Raw genomic sequence first — 21,082 nt, forward strand, 5'->3', positions numbered from 1 at the left:
ATGTTAGGGCTACTGGGTTATTGTAATGTTTACAGGAAGGGTGGGTATTTCGATCAGGGAAGATAAATGTTATGGTTAGGGTTAGTCTTAGGATTACAGGAATGGGGGGGTGGGGGGGGGGGTTCCACATGCATCTACTGATGTGAGGGCTAACCCCAAGATCAATCAATTTATGAGTACCTATGCTAATGGTGAATGCTTAAATCTGTTCTAACCAAACATTAGAACATCCGTTATAGGTTAAATATCTGAATAGACAACAACTTTAAGAGTGAACCTACCCAAGGTTGTTTGGGTTACCAGAAGTATTATTATTATTTTTATTATTATTATTAGTGTAATAATTAAAGAAAGAGTTAGTCCTGGGGTTATAGGGGACATAGTTGGCAGCACATGAAAACTGAGGAAGACAAAATTTCTGATCTGTATTAGTAGCTATATTAGCAATAGTTATAAAACGTCAGACTAAAAACTTAAACGTTCAAAAAAAATGTTTATTTAGTTTATTATGTACTGTAATTTTAGATATCCTCTGCTGCAGTGTTTCTTAACCTTTTTAACATGGGGTAATCCCTTAAAATACCTTTTGGGTCTTCAGAGAATCCCTACTTAATGACTACATCTACTGCTTACAGTACATTAGTTTGGTGGTCAGATTGAAGAATGCCTCCTACATTGATGGCCATAGGGAAGAGTCACCTTTACAGATAGCCAAAAAGATCATTGTTGTTACCTAAACTAACCTGAGAGGTCCAAATTGCCCATTGCCCAAGGATACCTCTAGGAACTTCTGGAAAGATCCTAGGGCTTTGCTGAACTTTGTTTAGGAAATAATGTTCTGTTATGAAGTCTGTATGAGAATGTTTGGATTGGCACACATCCACACATATATCAACATTCAGGATGAAAGGTCCTTGTTACCATGTGCCTCACCCTATATGAGTAGAAGGATATGAGGCTTTTTGTCTTACTGAAAACTTGAGTTTCTTATGAGTACAATTTCAACATTCATTATTTTGTAAAGTGAAACACAATTTCAAAAAAATAAACTCCTTTGAAGACCTGGAAAATATCCCAAGGCTGATGGGAAAAATGCTCCTTTGAAGGTTTTCTTTGCTGGGCCCTAAAATGCCAACTTAACCCTGGTGTCTTGTCAGTCTTTACACCATGCTGGCTTACTTTATCTTTACAAACTTTTACCCTCCTTATGTTTCTCCAGTTATGTTTGTAAATTAACTTTGTATCCTGGGCCATTGCACCATAAACATAACTTTGAAGCGATCCCGTCATATCGTTCAACATCAGCTGCGTTTCTCACAATCTTCACAGCTGCCATAATGACGGCAAGGCATATCCATCTTCTTTAACCTCCACTTACCCCTGAGCTTGGCATGAAACTATCAAACATTACCGTTACTGCAAGATTCTCCTTTTTTTTACAAGGCTGAATTTGACCTGATTGGAACAGGCGTGCGTGGGACATAAAGTAAATGGTGGTAAGCTATCTCTCTTTAGAGTGTCATTGTTTGCAGTTTTGTTTTGATGCCGGCATTAATTATTTTGAGTTAAGGGGCGGCAGGTAACATCTGATGTGACCCATGTGCCTCAGAAATGTTTCGCAGGACTGTAATATAGGAATTGTAGCCGATGCGTTGAATAGTCTTTATCCGTCTCTCAACTCCCTTAATGACTTTATCAAGTAGCCCAAAGCTCAGCTGGTAAGGCATTGTAATTTAAGAATTTGCTATCAATCATAATCCAATAGGCTCCAAGACTGTTGAGATATGTGAACTTTTAGGTGGCATAAAAAGTGTATATATATTTTTTCCCAATATTTCTACTTAGTAGGATACTTTTTAGATGTAAAGAAAAAACTATAGTGTAAGCATGCATTTTAGATCTGGTACCCTAATTATGAAAGGAGGAAAATGTCAAAATTGCAATCACTAACCATAGTCCTTTTTCAGACATGCACAACATCAAACAATCGATTAAATAAGTGGAACCCTCTTCATATTTTTATTCAAGAAGGGGTAAGTATTAAGGTTACAGGAAGCATTAGTGTTGGGGCCACAGGAATGTTTTTTGTTTGTGTTAGGAATACCGGAGAGATAAATATTAGGGTCTAATACAGTGTTTGTTCGCCAGGGTTCCTTGGAATCCTAGAGTTCCAGAGGTTGTCAGGTGTTCCGTGAGGAATAAGCAGTTTGTGTCTCTCAGGTTATTACATACCAATGATCTTTATGGCAATCTGTAAGTGTGGCAGCCTTCTCATTGGTCAGCAAAGTTTGAAGCATTCTTCCTACTGACCAACACAATAATGTGTGGGTATAGTAATTATAGCAGAGTTCCCCAAAGACTTTAAAGTTTTTTGACGGGGGTACCCTCAAGTAAAAAGGTAGAGAAACACTGGTCTAATAGAAAGATAATGTTATGGTTAGATGAGGGTTGTGTTAAGGTCAAAGGTAGGATTTGCTTTAGGGTTAAAGAGTTTTAGGAATGGTAGGTGTTATGGTTACAGGGTAAATTAGTGTGAGGGTAACAGGAGTGATTAGTTCTTGTTTTCAGGAAGGGCTATTGTTAGAATTACAGGGAATTTTTTGGGGGTATAATATGGAAAGAGGCCATTGAGCTCAGAATACCCTCTGTATTGGCAGGGGCTTCAAGCTCACAATAGGCAGGACAGATGATAGGGATTTAAAAGTATACATAGTCAGTGTAGGGCATAGAATAGCAGAATGAGCACACACAAAAGCAATTCAATGACAGTCTACACTATACACAGGATTAATCAATGTCCATGGATTAATCCATTAAGTCATGAACAGTACAACAGAAAATGATGATAGTCACACTGCATTCCAGGGCATGAGCAAACAATCATACCAGTTGTAGATGCTGGCTCCATGTTCTGGCCTCTGTTTAAATACCACTACTGAGGTCAGGTGTGCACAACAGAGGTGAGAGCTGAAATGCAAAGGGCCAGCACATGTCCAACGTTCAAGGATAATCAAATTATTGAGGTTAGTATTAGGGTCATAAGAAGAGTTACTGTGAGTATTACAGAGAGGTCTAATCGGTTTACAATAAGAGTTAGTGTGAAGGTTTGTATTGATGAAGGTAAGTATTATGGTTGCAAAAAGAGTTAGTGTCAAGATTGTGGTTACAGGGGGTGTATTGGTTAGTGTTAGTATTATTGCTTTGGGAAGAATAAGCAGTAACCGGAAGTTTTTTTGTATCAATGTGATGCCATCCCCTTGTCTGTTTACTGCCTTAAACCCGTTTTTAGTAATAGTAAGATAAAGGAGGAGAACATAGAGCAGTTCCCATATGCTTTGTCGCATCGCTAAATATACAAAGTGCAAAATACAACGGTTTTTACCCAGTACAGAGCGGGTTTGTTTGTGGCAATATAAATTAGACAATAAATTTGTATAACAGAAATTCGTTTGTCAAAACCACTGATAAATGTCTATAGGTACAAGTTTAAGTGAAATACAACAAATGTAGGTATGACAAGGCCTGATATTTCAAGAATTTTAGAATCTCTGTTGCTGACCCGTTTCGCAAAAGTGCTTCTTCAGGGAAAGAAGATAAAACTGCCTTTAAGAATGACTATAAAGTATTAATAAACAACAAAAGTGTTTCTTACAGGATACTCGTTGTAGAAGATCCTTGAATATTGAATAAAAATATTACTGTACCTCACATACAAAATCTAATTGGATTTTAGGCAGCATCACAAAAGGTTAAAATTGGTTTCTAATAAAACACCCTGAATCAACCCTTCTGACCAATGCTCAGCTTTCCACCTGGCCTGGATATGTCGGTTTCCCGGATCTGCTCCCCCCTCCATTGCCTGACATTGCAAATAGAAGCTCTCTCGTGCCATGCATGTTCATGTGAAATGGATCTTACAATTTTACTGACCAGTTCATAAACGTGCTTCAATAATTCATAACTTCCCTGTGTGTTCTCTTTTTCATTATGGAGTCTATATCACTTCACAGACATTCTGCCTTGACTGAGCTGCTGCTATTCTTATCTGCTCAGCTGATATCAATAATTTTGTCTGAAGTCTTAATCCGGGCATTGACTTCACCGCTACTTCATACTAGTACCAGGAGCTCCCAATCAAATGGGGAATTAGAGCCCGAGAGGGAAGTCAACATATTTTAAACTTGTAGAAATTTGTAAAAATGCTTTACACCCAACTATTTCCAATTTTTGCGCTGTCATTGCAGTCTGGGCTTTTATAGGTGCAGGTCTTCATCCCATTCCTGGTTTATCTATTATGAGTTACTGACATACATCCAGAAAAGTCTGTTAGGTGGGTTTGTATCATTATGTGCCGGTATGCACAAGTATGCCTACAATTTGCAGATTTTCCTTATTCTTTTGGGTTGGGTGATGTTGGATGTCTTTTAATAAAAAAAAGGGGAGACAGCTCTGAACTCAAGGTGAATATGACATTTTTTTATAGTTTGGCCAGGAGTTGGGCTTTAAACATTATTTATCTTTATAAACATTATTGGGAAACCAAAGTATTTAATCTACCACTGTATAAATCGATGTCACAACATTATACTCATTCCTAAATTACAGGTTCACTTTAAATATCTGCAGTTTCTGGAATCATTTGGCAAATGCATTCCTCAATCATCTATTTCATATTTGCTCAGGCTACAATAAAATGTATTCATATTATTGCTTCTCTTCAGCGTATAAGGTAATGGTTGCTACCCTTTCCCCATCTACCTTTTCATTTAAAATATATGTCTGCGATGGCGCTGCATTTTTTTCCCGTCCCTTCATCGTACTTACTGCCTAGAGGGCAGCGCTACACAGCAAAGCAATGCATTACAAATCCCACCGCTTACTATCAACACTGTTTAACATTACAATGGGGCTTCGCAAAGGAAGCATTTGTATTACAATAAAAAGAATTTTAAAAAAATCTTGTTTAGTGAGCTGGCTTCATGCTGAAAACTCTGTAAAGAGCCTCTGTGAATCATAAAGCAATTCAATAATGTATATGTTTGTTGAGGGAGCCGTAAAGAGACCCTCCTAAAGATGGAGGGGGCAACAGGAGAAGTTTTAGGTGTGAAAGTTTTTCTTCATTTTTTAAAGCAATAAAGAGGAAAGGTTTTCATCATATTACTCTAAGAATAAAGCTTCATGCACATGTTAGTGGTGGTCTCAAGCCAAAATCTATTACTGGCATCCTGACCTCTTTTATTTACCATTTTAAAGCTGAATCTAGGTAAATATAAAGGCACAATATTCCCTAGAAAAAGGATTAAAGGGCCCGGATAGGATAAATAGGATAGGATAGGATAAATAAATGTATTTGTGTACAGCTTGTTATTTGAGATCCAGGCCCGTAGTGTCCTAGAAGGAATGTCAATGCCCTTTTTTCCAGGCAAGAAAATGAGGATGGCTTTGGTGTACCTGGCCATTTATAAAAAGGCACCTGACTTTGAATCAGGGGAAAATTGTATCATGAGACCAGGTGGTTGAGGTGAAGAGGCTGGGAGAGCCTAGGAAGTCTTCCAAAGTTTAGATCTGTGGGACTCACAGAGATAGCAAGGAACATTTGTGTTTTTGTCGTTATGCTGGGGATGACTTTGATCCCCTGAGAAGGAAAAAAAACCCCTTGATTTTACTTTGTGTTGAAGTTTTTTGTGAATAAAAGTGGCCATAGCATCCTGAAACTGAAATGAAGCCGGAAGTATCTCTCACCTTTTGCAAAAAGTGTGTTTGAAGCTAATGTTATACATTGAGACTTGTAAGTGAGGATAAAACTGTGGCACAGATTAACCAAAGTCCCTAAACTGCTATGAGAGCTTTGTATGTTTAAGGAATAATTGAACAGAAATTGGCAAGTTCACCTTGTGTTTTATTTGTTTATTAAACTTTTGATCTGGTGTTCAGATTTAAATCATACTGTAACTTATTTTAGGGTTATCTGGCCAACCAAATTGCTTAAGACAGCCGAAAGAAAACATGAAGAAAATGAAAGAGATGACTGGGAGGGGAGTGCTGACATTATTTTGCTGCGTTGGGTCAAATACCCCAAAAAATTCCCAAACATAATGTGCAAATATGGAGAACATTGAGCACATTTTGCAAAAACTCCTAGGGCCCACATTTTAGTAATTTTCTGGATTATTATTGTGATTTTGTGTTAGATATTTTTCTTTGGTCAGCTAAGTGGGTAACTCACTATGCGACTTTAAGCTGAACTCTGGGAAAAATTGTTCCTTTCCCCATTGCTGGGGTTAATAGTTTGATTTGTCTGGAAGATGATAGAACCAGAATAAAATGTTCTTTACACTTTGTTCCCAAAACCTTGAAAATTGGCCTTTTGCTTGTCTAAGCCAGTCACAAGAATCCACACCAAAAGCCTTGCTACCCCGCTGATTAGATTGCTGACATCATGCTCTAAAATTTAAGTCTTTGAACTATAAACCAGACCATTGGACAATGAGAAATTTTGGCAGTCGCAGGAGCAAGGGGTATGGAAGGTTATTCTCCAGTCCTATCATCTACCTGTACAAATGAGCAACAGCAACTCTTTCCCAGAGTTCATCATCAGAGAAGAACAGCGGGGGTGGTACCTCACTGGCTCCAGCCAATCAGCTGTTTCTGACTTCTAAGCAGTTAATGTTGTAGCTCTCTCCATTAAAACCTCAGTGCTTGGAATATGAAAACATAACAATGGTAGATAGATGGAAGAATACATTTTAAATGTGAATTTATCAATGTAACATACATAACACTTTCCAGTGTGTTGTTGCAATATCAATATTGCAACAAAATACTAAAATAGCTGCATCGTGTTTGCTACAAATTGACACGCATGCTTTGACTGCTGTGTTTTGCTTAACTGTTCCTGATATGTATTAATGTTATAGAAACATTATGGTGTTGTACTTCTAATGAAAAAAAACACATTGTCACAGGCAAGCAGTGGTGTACAAGCCCCCCAGGGGCCCGAGGGACAGTTATTACATGTTGCACACAAATGCCATTTTATAGACCTAGAGCAAAAACATTAAGTGAAATTGATTTGGTGGAGGATGAGGATATTTTCCTTTCTTTGTGTTTTTCATTGCCTTTTATTCATAACACATTTTCTATAGCATTGACCAGGAGTAATGCTTAAGGATGCAAAAATATGTAAATATTACAATCAGATTAGATACCAGTGAATAATATCTGACACAAAAATATCTTTATGGAAAGAACTTGAGGTTACAACCTAATGCTGTTATAAAATCCTACTCCAATCCCAACGGCCATTTCAAGGAGTTATAAAATACAGTAACTCGTTCAAATATTTTGCGTAAAGTTTTGTTCCTAGCAGAAAAACTTGATGCCTGCAACCAGACATTTATTGGGAGAGTTCAAAGGGCACGATGGATGGTGTTCTTCGTTTATATATATAACTATAATGATATATCTGAAAAAAACAGCCATCAAAACAATACAATAATCTTCCAATGTCAACCAGTCAGTGGTGTATAAAAAACCCTCTTTGTTATCAAATCAATTCAAAGCCTTCAAAGTTGAACTTCAGGCAAACAACAAATTACACAAATGAAGTATATATATATATATATATATATATATATATCCCTTTGACCTATTCATTTTGATCAATAAACTATTGAAAGAGATAAATCAGTGCAAAAGTGATAAATAAATATAAATGAATCCTGTTATATGCTCCTCCTAGAAACAAAACTTAAAAAAAGAAAGCCTTCAATAAGTAATGGTGCTCAAATGTGGATTACCTTCACGCCAGTTATCAAGTTGTGTTTGGATAATTCTGTATTATATAAAAAACTGTTGTTATTTAAATCCAAGTCTAATTATGGCTTTATTTTTGCCTATATAACTATAGATCTCATTGTTACTCCTGAGGAAGCAGACTTAGTAACCGCGAAACATGTCAAGAGAGACAAAGATTGTTAACATTGAGAAATAAAAGAGAAAAGCTTTATTGTAACAAGACATAGATTATGATGTGTAAACAATACTTTCTTGTACTTTGTTGTTGTTTTACATTTTTATATTGAAATAAATTTGAGTTGATGACCCAAGCTTCATTGAGAAGGCCTTGCGCCCATACCCTCATTCACCAAATGATAATTTTGAACAAGTAGAGATGAGCAGAGTGATTTTGGCAGCATTGCTTTCTTTGAGAAAAAAAATGAATTGGCAGTATGAATTACCTCCTAAAAATTGGCTAAACAATAGTGGGGACATTAGATACAGTGGATATAGTGGAGATATTTAGGCTCTTCTAAAGGATGCATAGGAATGCTATTAAAGTTTCTGTAAAGGACTACATAATACATTGCCAGTCCAAAAAGAAAAGTCAAACACTTCTAAATTTCATTGGACTGCCTTTGGCTTTGATTACGATGCACATTTGCTGTGGTATCATTCTGATAAATTTATGCAAAGTCACAACATTTATTTCCATCCAGAGTTTCATTCATTTTTCTCCAAAATCTTTTATTGATGATGGGAGAGTTGAACCGCTGTATAATGTTTTCTCCAGCACATCCCAAAGATTCTCAAGGGGGTCAAGGGGTGGAATCTATGGTAAACAATTCATGTGTGAAAATGATGTCTCATGTTCCTGGAACCATTCTTTCACAATTTAATCCTAATGAATCCTGACATTGTCATCCTAAAATATTCTCATGCCATCGGGGAAGAAAAATATTTATTGATAGAAGAACCTGTTCATTCACTATATTCAGGGAGTCAGCTGACCAAAATTTTTTGGGCACATACACATTGCTGAACCTAGACCTGACCAAGTGAAGTGACCCCAGATAATAACACTGACCCCACAGATACCCTGATCAAAAAACTGCCCCCACAGACACCCCAGATCATAACACTGTTCCTACTGGCACCCCAGATCATACTGCTGCCACCACAGATACCCCAAATCATAAGGCTGCCCTCACAGGTACTGCACATTTTAACACTTCCCCCACAGACACCACCGATTATAACAATGCATTCGAAGACCCCTCAAATCCTAACACTGCCCCTACAGGCACCCCTGATCGTAACACTGCCCCCACAGACACCCCAGATCATAAAACTGTGGCAGCTGCATACAGACATCCCTGATCATACCAATGCCCTCACAGACACTGCAGATTATACCACTGCCCCCACAGACACGTGTGTTAATAACAATGCCCCCACAGACACCCCTGATCATAACACTGCACTCACAGATACCCCTGATCATATCACTGCTGTCACAGATACCCCTGATCATATCGCTGCTCTCACAGATACCCCTGATCATATCACTGCTGTCACAGATACCCCTGATCATAAAGCTGCCCCCACAGGCACTGCATATTATAACACTGCCTGCACTGGCACCCCAGATCATACTGATGCCGCCACAGACACCCCAAATTATAAGGCTGCTCTCACAGGCACTGCACATTATAACACTGCCCCCACAGTCACCCCAGATCATACCACTGCCCCCACAGTCACCCCAGATCATAACACTGTCCCCACAGTTTTGGGGACTTTTTATGGACAGGCAGTGTATGTCAGTGCTAAATGAATATCTAATAATAATATTGTTATTTGTTACTGACTTCTTATTGTTTGATTTTTTTTCCTCGTAAAATTGTACTATAAGGAGACTATGGTGGGACTATTTTCTGCAAAGCTGAATCTTCTTATCTTTTCAGGAACCACTACAATATAAATGTATTAATCAATACTACCTTTAATTTTACCTTGTTTTTTGACTCCTGACCATTAAAAGATTTTTCCAAAATTTTAGAATTATAAAAATTTTAACTTTGCCCATTCCTAAAAGCAAGAACATGTTTTTGTATTGTAGCTACATCTGCACCTCACAATTCTATAAAGCCTGAGGTTGCAGTTCTCTAAGTCAGGTGATATTGTCCCACAAGGGAGCTCAATAATTAAGCTGTATTTAGTCCTGGGACAGAAATTCTTTTTTTTTTTTTTTTACGACTATTGTACAATATCCCACCGTTAGCTCTGCCCTCCCAGCGTCCAAGGCTTTTGTATTTAATATTTAACATTCTGTATGGCGTGAATAATTGATGGGCCTGTCTTCGCAACTGAAAATCTGCAGCAAATTTTATTGTTGACAAGTGTAATAATGTTCTCGCACCTTCTTAACTTTTGCCATTAAATATTAATCTGCACTGTGTTATCCATTATACAGCTCTGACCTCTGAAATGTTTAGGGCCCAGAGATTAATCCGGCATGCTCTTCGGATGAATTATAAATAGTAATAAGGATCCTAATGGCACAAAAGGATTATCATTGGAATATCATGGGTAAAATTATGCCATTTTTTGCTTGCGCGCTTTCTACTTTGCCAGATTGCAGTCTTGAGGGGAACTTACTAAGAGGCCACCAAAGACAGCCGTATCATATAGTTGTATGGAAAAGATTCTTCAAAAAGAGCTACTAAGCCTAAAATAAATTTAAAAATAATCAAAGTTACATGATTTAAAAGAGCTGTATGAGCACCTGTCAAGAGTAGAGATGGAGAATGAGATGCAAAAAAATTGATTTTTGTTTGCAAAAAGCCCTGGCTTGAAAATGGACGGATCAAACTCTGTAGCTTCATTGTAGCTGAGTTTGATTGGCTCGATTTCATTTCAGTGCTAACTAAATGCCAATTTTTTTGCGTCTCAATGACTACGAGTCAATCATCTGGAAATAGTGCTCATTGCCCCATAGAAATCCTTTCTGGTGGACCATCAGGAACAGGACAGCCTGGAGATGTCAGTGTGGTGGCCAAATACTTTTATAAGGATGGTTCTAATCCCTACAAGATGAATTTTCAGCAGATTGGGATCCTGGCTTGAGGTTTAGGGCCACAAGAAGTCAAGTATGTGCCATGCACAGCAAAATCACCTGGATTATGAGTTAATGGCAGACGTACACAGTTCATAATTTAATAGTTTTATGTTCTGTTTAAATGGGTCAAAAGTCAAAACTTTTCTTATTTGAAGCTCACCAAAAAAAAAAAAAAGTTGCCAGGAGGTAAGGTTTCTGGCAGAAAAGACATGCCATTTTTTTTGGCAAAAAACACCCAGACCCAGATGCTGAGGATACCTGCAGGAGCTACATCATCAATGGCCATCCAATGGCCGAAAAAGATCACCATGGACCCAGAAAGTCTGCTGTGGAGTCGCAGGTGAAGATGGTGACTCAGGGTGCAGCTGTGGCAGATTCCTGGACCTGACATTGGTTCAAAAAGCCTACAAAAGTAAGTATGTGCCTTTACATATGGAAAAAGCTCATCCATACCAATAAGTATTTAGTTCCATTTTACCTTTGGGTAGCTTTAGGAATGGTTCAAATCTTGGTAAGGTCTCCAAATTTGTCCTAATGGGGAGATTTCCCTGATGTGTAGATCCTGTCCCTGTGCCCTATTGGAAGATTTCCTTTTGTTCCTGAACTGGTGGCAACTCATAATTTTAGAGTTTTCTTTATGTTTATTCCAGGTGACAATCAATATAAAAAAAATGAAATGTAACACCTGAATGCTATAGGATACACATTGGTTTATAAAAGCAGGTGCATAGTTGCCAACACTTCCCAAAAATTTAAGGGATTTCCCCAAATTAGGGCATCCAGTATGTGGCCCTCCTAATCTAGGGCCCATAGGAAAATAGGGTAATTTTTTGTTTTTTCTTTGCATAAAAAATAGGTTCAGGTTGATTTGCAAAGTGAACCGACAGTCTTGCACAAAGTGGGTCAGAGATCAACTAGGGCTTAAGCACAAGTAGATCTGTTGCCCTTAGCTACCAAACGCACATCTTTTTTTTTTATTCTCTAGATAAAAAAGAAAAATCTGGTTGCCGTGCATGCCAGCTCTACATCAACTCAGTTTTCTTTGCTCTAATTTTCATTAATTAGCCCCACTGGGCCTTGTGAACGAACAATGCTATAAAGGGATTGTTTTGCCCATAGCAACCATTTACATTCTCCCTTTCATTTTTTAAATGTGCACTAGAAAAATGTGAGCGTAGGTTGCTATAGGGAACACAAAATGTATAGGAAACTTCTTCCGAGAGACCTACATAGGCCCAACGCTGGTCTCCTTCTAGAAATGCTAATAACCTGGATGCCTTTGGCTGCAATACTTTCTGAGCCATTGACCTGAAACAAGGATGCAGATAAAATCATCAGATAGAAGTGAAAACTTCTAAACTACATGCTTTTTCTTTGCTGAAGCCATTGGATCTGATGGAGAGGTTGGGATTGGAAGCCTTTTGTATTTATCTTAATGATGATCCCCCATGCAGTGTAAAAAATGATCAGCTCGGACTGCTGTATCTTTTTTCACCACAAGATGTCCTCAGTCTTCCAGGACAGACACTGTAGGTCACTCAGCCCCATAGACTGAGGACATACAGTGAGTGCAGGGTGTCATGGACCAACTTTTTAAGGAAAATCGTCATGACATCGATTATTTAAAGTGCAGTCTACTTAATTTTCCACATGTATATGCCTCTTTGAACATTCTCCTGAGACATTTGACTGGCTTAGGCAGAGTTCCTAAATTCCAAAATGTATTTGTTTGAGTTTAAACCAAAATTTGCCTTGGTAGATGATGAACAGAATATCCCATCACTATACTTCAGAGACAACATATTGTTACCAATCCAACGACCCTTGATATGAACACTGCGGCTCTCATTCAGAACACTCCCTTCCCTCTTTCTCATTGGCCAGTCATGGAACTCCTTGTTTTCTGTATCATATTCAGAGAATTCAAGGTATTGTCCCTGATTTTTTTAAAGATGTAAAAGACAGACTATCACTAAAGAACCTGGGTGATCCGATGGAATTGGATTTCTTAAAATCATTTGCTATTATTTGGCAAATGTTTTCACTCCTAGCCTAGATCAATTTCAGGTTTAGTGGATCACCCAGGTTCTCTCATGATAGTCTATCTTCTCCAGTCTGAGAGAGCTTTATTAATTTAGATAAAATGCTGCATACTACATTGTAGTATGCAGCAGGTGTAATGTAAGGCATAGGGCATATTTTGCACACCCTCCACTGAGATAACTTTTGGTTTTAGCGCATTTAAAAAAAAAATCCTGCAGTTGTACTTTAAAAAAGAAAAGGAAATGCCTGAAATACCAACACACGATCATTTTTCTTAGAAATGTTTCATTTGTTTGTTCTCCCATGAATCCTATATCATACCCACAGCTGAGCGTGTTCTCCTTTTGTGACTCTCTTCTATAAAAACCTATAAAATATCCAACTTAATTCCCTCGGGGGGCTATTAAAAAACAAAAATCCTCATCAAAAAAAAAAGTAACACTAACAGTTGATATAAAGGGAATCCCAGGTTTTCAGCACTAGATGTACGACTCGATCATGGTACAAGCTCTTACCGCGCAAAGTTCTGAAAAGGGATTTCATTTTTACGATTCACATAAAATGGAGAAATAACTCAGAGCCCCCCCCAGTTCACCAATCAGTCCGAGAAATTGAGCTGTAAATCCAATAACATATTTCTTTTAAGTGTCCTCGTTAGACCTTTTAGAAAGCTTAGGAATATTCTAAATATAAGCCTATCATTGTATGAATACCCTGAAAAATATAATCTTCAATATAGAGAATAGAGATTTCACTCCAGGGAACAGAACTGCAAAAGGTCTAAATACAACTAAAGGTACGGTATTTTTGTGAGGCTGTGTGTATATTTTTTTAATGACAACAGTTTTTCTATATTGTTGGACAGCCTGCAAAAAAAAAAAAAGGTAATTGGGCAGCTTGGTGGCTAAGTGGTCAGCACTCTGGCCTTTGCATTGCTAGGTCCCAGGTTCAAATCTCCCCCAGGACAATATCTGCATGGAGTTGTCAGGCTCTTCCCATGTTTGTGTGGGTTTCCTTTCAAATTACAAAAACATGCAGTTTGGTTAATTGGCTTCCCACAAAAATTGTCCTTAGACTATAATAAAGACATATGACTATGGTAGGGTTATTAGATTGGGAGTCTCTTTGAGAGTAATATGTCAGCGCTATATAAATACTGTGTAATAATAATGTAAACCCAACCATCAATATCTTTAATGAGGTCTAATATGGTAATGTCATTTCAAAATACATCATTAATATTTTTGATTCTACAGCTTTCCTTTATGCATGAGGTCTGAATTTGACGCTTTTAAATGGTGAAATTTAGACTTTTGTTGCTCAACAATTTTGTGAATGTTCAAAGACTTGGCCCAGGCAAGTCTAGCATGTCTCTTCTGCAATATAGAACCTGCCTGCTCAAAACTGTCTAATATAAATTTCCATTTGAAATACATTTTACGCCACTGGTGTCATTAAAGTAAACCTACCACCAAAACTTTTACTTTATTTAGGAGGATAGATATCTTATGAAGCAAAAATGAGCTTGTTTTTTCCCTAAATGAATTTTTTTTAAAGGGGGAGCCTCTTCCCTTTTGTCTTTACCGCCACAGCAGTAAAGCATAAATAGAAGTGTAGATACCTACGTCATGTATCCCGAGAGGCTTCGGGCTGCTCCTTCTGTGCATCATCTCTGGTTTGCGCAGAAGAGTCTTTTAGCCACTTTTTTTTTCATTTACAGGAGGATTTGTCATTTCACACCGGCACTGTGCAAAGTCAGGTGACGTAGGAAGAAGAAGGAAAAAGATGGCTGTGCACGGCACTTCCTCTGTCACATTCATCTGCACATTCATCTGCACCGGGACCAGGGAAGAATCCATTATGAGGTGTGATCGAATCAAGGTCTCATGTGGAGGGATTACAGGCTCTGTGGAAGTAATGATATATGCTTTTTTTATTTTAATGGCAGTTCCACTTTAAGTCTAACTTTAGTTTTGGAGTTCATACCTCTGTGCTCATTTCTCAGGGTGAGCGGGTGGCTATCTGGAGGCTCCCTTTAATAAAAGGGGACTTTTAGATTCCAATAAGTTCCCTTCTTTGACCACCATGACTATTTGGAGGACAAGTTGTATGGAGTTTCTAATCCTCAACATGGTGCCATCCCCATGGTATGGACAGAAGGAAAGGGCACATATTTTCTTTTCCTGGCTGGCCAGGCAAGAGACCTGGCAAATACAGGTAGTCCCAGACTTAAGGACATCCGACATACAGCCATCTCCTAGATCGTGATTAACTCACAGTAAGAATTTTATACAGTAACTGACACCAGGCTGCCTAATAATATGTTGCGACAAACATCTGTCCTAATTGCATTTATTAAAATCATGTACATGTTCCGACTTACACACAAATTCAACTTAAGAACAAACCCACAGTCCCTATCACGTATGTAACCTGGGGACTACCTGTAGTAATACAACAACATGCATAGTTTTGAAACATAACAAGCATATTCCCGATTTTTGGAATTTCCATGTCATCCACAAAATCACACAAAAAGACCCTCCATCTGCATAATGGTAAATTCTTAGATTTTTTTCTTATACTGCATTGATACATGTCGTCCATGGCTTTTATTAACAGTAGTTTCCCATTTACCGGTAAAAAGCCAAAAAAAATTACAAAGTTTTCCCTCTATAGAGGTCAAACGTTCACAGGACGTCTGGTAAACATAACACGGGCTGCTGTACGTAACATAACAGCTATGTTACTGGTAATAAAGGTTTAGAGATTTTCTGGGGAGTAGCTGTAGGTTCCATGCATGAATGATGTAGTGAGTTAATTTATTCTTAAATGTTTACTGTTCCCATCTGATCAAATTCGATATTGTATAGCTGAACAGAGTGAGCATCAACTTTTTGAATTATATTTATGACCTAAGTGTCCTACCAGAGAAGGTTTCCTTATTACTATGAATGGGCTGTATAGACCAGAAGTTTGGTTTCTGTAAAATAGACAAAGAAACCCAGAACAAAGGTGTATTGGCTTCCTTGAGTGGTCAACCAGCTTCATTTGGACCTTGCTGCTTTAAGAATCATATATATTTTTTAAGCTTTTTAAGTTTTAAATACATTCCTAAAGTGAACATTTCAGGGTAGTGAATTAAATTAAAAAGATGTGCCCTGTAAGGTTAGAGCTCTGAAACTCAGTGTCTTCTACTTTTCCTCTCTTCCAGTATTGAAGCCTATTTAAAATTCTGGAAGTATCAGATATCTGTGTTACACACTGCATGATGTGGTTCCATGCTTTGAATTCTAAATCATTGCTCTGTCCTATAATCCTTTTGCCACTCCTAATACCCATGCAGCATTGCTGTGCCCCCTTTATCATTCTGTATCCTGTATTAATATTTAGGCTGCTCTGGATTCTCCTGTTGACAGCAGCCATTCATTGATATAGTAGCCAGCAGAAAGAACATGTAAGGAAGGAATATGCAGACTGGCTTAGGTACATGCTCATGCTCCTGAGCTTAGTGGCACACAGATGTGTCTACATATGCATGTATACCTCAATTGCTCTCAGGTGGCCTAAATAAATATTTTCATCACGGGATGATTCCCACGGCTGCATTCATTCATGATGAGCACAGCTGCGGTACTCCTGTGTTCTTGGATAGAGAATCTCTATCCAAGAACACATACTACAGGGCTGCAAAACAATCAGGGGAGCCGAGCTGTCAGCCCTGCTGCCCTGATTGCTCTTGCAGGTCCCAAAAAATTTGATCTTAACGGCTGAATTTGCACAGGCTGTTCTCGCTTACATGTTCAGTAAACGAGAACGGCCCGATTCACCGCGAGATTGAATTTTAAAATCTCGCTCGCTCATCCCTAGGTCTGAGCTGCAGGGCAGGCTAACCTCATTACTCTGGGTATCCACCAGGTATGTTGGAGAACCACACTGGCCAGAGGGGACACATTCTTCTACCTACCTTTTATGTTACATACATTTTAGCACAAGGGCCACTGTACCAAAGAGGATGTATCTGTGGGACTAGGTCTAGGACTATCTGCAGGTTTCAGGGAGGGTTAAAAAATAACAGAAAACACTCAGGCATTGTCTAATTAAAAGTTAGTTCTTATCTTTGGATGTGTACAATGGTCCAAAACAGCAACAGTTCCAGCAGCAAGATCACACGACTTGTTTTACCCCAGGGAGAGCTCATTGTCATAGCCTCCAATTGGGAAGAGTCAGGCAGGGAGAAGCTGGCTTTTCTATGCATACCGTGTTTCCCCGATTAATAGGCATCCCCATCAAATAAGCCAACCCCGATTTTTGCTAAAATAATTAAAAAAAGGCACTCACCCGCGAATAAGACATCCTCCGATACCTGATACTGTGTGTGTCTCCTCGATGCTGGCTGCAGTGCAGAGCGAAACTGAAAGTAACAAGCCGGCACACACGCCCCCGCGATTCTGCACCAGGAAGCAAGCTGCTGATCCCTGCTCTAACGGAGTTACCCGGCCGTACAGTAGAAAAAAAGGTTAGTCAGTGAACAGAAGGGGACAATCAATGGCACAGAGTGATCAGAAGGGGACAATCAATGGCACATGAGTGATCAGAAGGGGACAATCAATGGCACAGAGTGATCAGAAGGGGACAATCAATCAATGGCACATGAGTGATTTTCAACAATAAATGTGTACTGTAGTCTTCTTCATGGAAAAATAAGACATCCCCCTGAAAATAAGACCTAGGGCATATTTTGGCATTTCAAAAAATATAAGACAGTGCCTTATAATCGGGGAAACAGGGTATATAGAAAATGTCAGCTTCAACGTTCAATTATATGATATCTGTAGTTAACAATTTTACACTGATCCTAACAAATGAGATCATTACATGATCATTGCTAACTAATTTTGGCCAAAACTCTTTTTTACATTATACTGTAGAAAAACATGCACTTCTTAGAATGATAAATATATTTTGTATATTACCAGCTGCTTTCATTCTTGTTGGGGCATCGACAACCATAACTTTCTTCATAATATTATTATTATTAATAATAGTAAACAAGATTTATATAGCGCCAACATATTACGCAGCGCTGTACATTAAATAGGAGTTGCAAATGACAAACAAATACAGACAGTGACACTGGAGGAGAGGACCCAGCCCCGAAGAGCTTACAATCTAGTAGATGGGGGGATTAACACACAATAGGAGGGGAGATATGTAGTGGTGGGAAATAGTGACAGTTTCAAAAGACAGAAGAAGATGGGAAGGCAAGTTTGAAAAAATGGGTTTTGAGCGCTCTTTTAAAAAAGCAGAAAGTAGGAGCAAGCCGAATAGGATGTCAGGTCACTCCAACCCCAAACAATTGGGGGAAGGAAGGACACAAGGGCACAGACAATTAACACAAATCCACTTGTACATATACAATACATATACTCAGTATTTTTCATGTGTTTGTATTTACCTTGCTAAGGAAGATTAACTCCCTAGTGGCTCCCTAGTAGTAGCATCAGAAAAACTCACCATTCCTGCTACAGCTACCCCTAAAATGAAAAACTGCTTTTGTCAGCTTTTAAAATGCAATTTATGTGGGCTTTATTATATAAAAACACAATCAGTAAATTCTCATATTATAGATTAATGGAATTTCAAAAGTATTTTTTTTTTAGTATTTTATAGTCTGCAGCTTTCATTATAAAAATACTTTTTGATCCTTCCATCAAAGTTCAGGTCTTTTGAAAAAAATGAAAGAAAGATGAAAAGGTATTTTATTTTATTTTTCTAAATGACAATTGTTCATAATAAACAGCACTGAGAAAACTAAATGCAACTCAATCAGAGTTGGATGAGAACTGATGTAATACAAAACTTTCAGAGGTTGCTGTGACCCCGTGCAGCTATATTATTTCAAATTTGCTCTGCAGTCACGTGGCAGAGCTGACCACCAAGGAGGTCCAGTTTACTAACTCCGTGATGGAACCTGCTAAAGGCCATAGTGTGGACCAAGAAGAATTTTAATAAAAAATTGGAATTCCTGAAACACAGCTGGGAAAACAGGAAAATGCTTTAGATAATATTCTATGGGCAGAAAATGTTACAAAAGACAAACTGGCTTTACATAAGACGGCTACGCCGGTGGATCATTGCAGACACCTTGCTTGCATATTTATAGGCGTTCATTATTCCACTCAGCGTTTCACACCAGGGATCGATACTGTAGAACTGGAGGCAAGTCACACACAGTGAATTCACAAACAAATCTATTTTCAATCCCAATAGATTATAGAATTGCTTTAGCAGCAGGGCTAGTCTGACAATGTTGGCTCCCATAGGGGACATTCAGCCGCGTCTATACTTCTTACCTTAGCGTTATCTGAGGAAGAGAGACCCCTCGCTCTGGCTATTTGTCTGTACCCTGTCCTCCCACCTTGCCATCTGCTTTCCTCTCTGGTCTTATTTGTGTGTTTGTGCCCCCCCCCCACTTTCCTCCCTTTTCTCTTTCATCTCCCATTATTTTACCACCGCTGAAAGGAGATAAAAGTGATGATAAGTTGAATGTGCAATATTCATTCTCCTAAACTTTTTTTTTTTTTTTGTAATAACACAATGGGCCAAGGTTTAAATTGTTGTCAGGTATTTATTCCTGCCTGCCTTGTTAGGGGTTATTTGCTTAGTCCAGGTGACTAATATTGTTAGGACAGAAGGTGTAGGACAGGGGTGTCAAACTCGAATACACAGAGGGCCAAAATTAAAAACTTAAACAAAGCCGCGGGCCAACCTTGAAATTTATTTCAAAAAAATTAAGGACATTTTTTCTTCTCATTATATATAAGCCCTTTTCATATGGAAACAAAGAGGTTTTGCTTTACATTCATTCTGGAACAAGCTTAAATTAGAGAAAAAGGCATAAAATGTTTTATTTTATTAAAAAAAAAATCTTATGCCTCTTTCTCTATTTATAGCCTTCGGAGTTAAATTTCAATGGTAACCTTTTTGCACACAATAATAATAAAAATATTCTTCTAAGAAAATTCAACCATTCAAGTCCATGCCTTGGAGTAGCAAGGAAAAGTACAGCTGAGGGGGAGTGCTGGAAATGCCAGACACGGCCAATGCAGAGCTAAATCCTATGAGTGGCCCGCCGCTGAAACTTCCTCTTCATTGAAATAGCGCCGCTACTAAAATTCCCAGCATTACTTGCGTCTATAAAACAGTCCAATGCGAGGCCATGCATAGGCAGAGAGCCCGCTGGTCTATAGACGCGTGTGATGCCGGGAATTGTAGTAGCGCCGCTATTTTAATGCAGTGGCGGGCCAGCTGCAGTTCATATTTAGGATTCCTTTGGGGGCCAAAAAAAAGCACATTGGGGGCCAGAGTTTGACATCCATGGTATAGGATATTCCAGAATTTTATGGTTGTCCCTGGAACATGAGAAAAATTCCTAAAATGTAGACAATTTATCATAGATGGAATTTCTTTTTGCTTTGGAGAGATTTCTTCATAGTTTCTTTTGCATTTCCAGGACGGGAAGAAATGAAGCAATAAGATTTCAATCCTCTCCCATTTCTCTTTCTATTAAGAGTAAACCACCCCACTGGATGCACAAATAGCAATAAATATGTGCTAGTGGTAAAAAACTGTGTGGATAATGCTGGGATCAAGTTTATTAATCCTTATGTCCAGTTAGGAAAAATATGTTTAAAATTGGTTAAACAAGAGACTGGCAGCTGGTTTGTTATATGGCACAGTTGTCTCCCTGAAACATCACACCTGCAATGGTCCACCTTCTCTACAAACAAGCCAGGATGTAGGGAGGCTCTTTTATCGCACATAATTCTCCTACGTTGCAGCACTGGTTCTGTTATCCGGAGCATGGCAACTGGTGCTTTGGTGTTATGCCCAGAGGGCCCACTCTATGACCAACCAGAAGACAGTTATCCCAAATGCTGTCTACATTAAGGGAGTAGCAATGTGTCTTTTGGAGTTCAAGTAATACATTGCTAAACCAGTGCTGCTGCAGTAACTTTTGCCTCTGTGACCTTAAAATCCAAAATGATCCTTGAAACCCATTGTGCTTCCTCTGTGTCTATGACCTCAACAACAGGTAAGCAGGAACACGCCGAGGTCATAAGATAAGCCAGGTTT

Source organism: Pyxicephalus adspersus, chromosome 11 (genome assembly GCF_032062135.1).
Source record: "Pyxicephalus adspersus chromosome 11, UCB_Pads_2.0, whole genome shotgun sequence".
Taxonomy (NCBI): domain Eukaryota; kingdom Metazoa; phylum Chordata; class Amphibia; order Anura; family Pyxicephalidae; genus Pyxicephalus; species Pyxicephalus adspersus.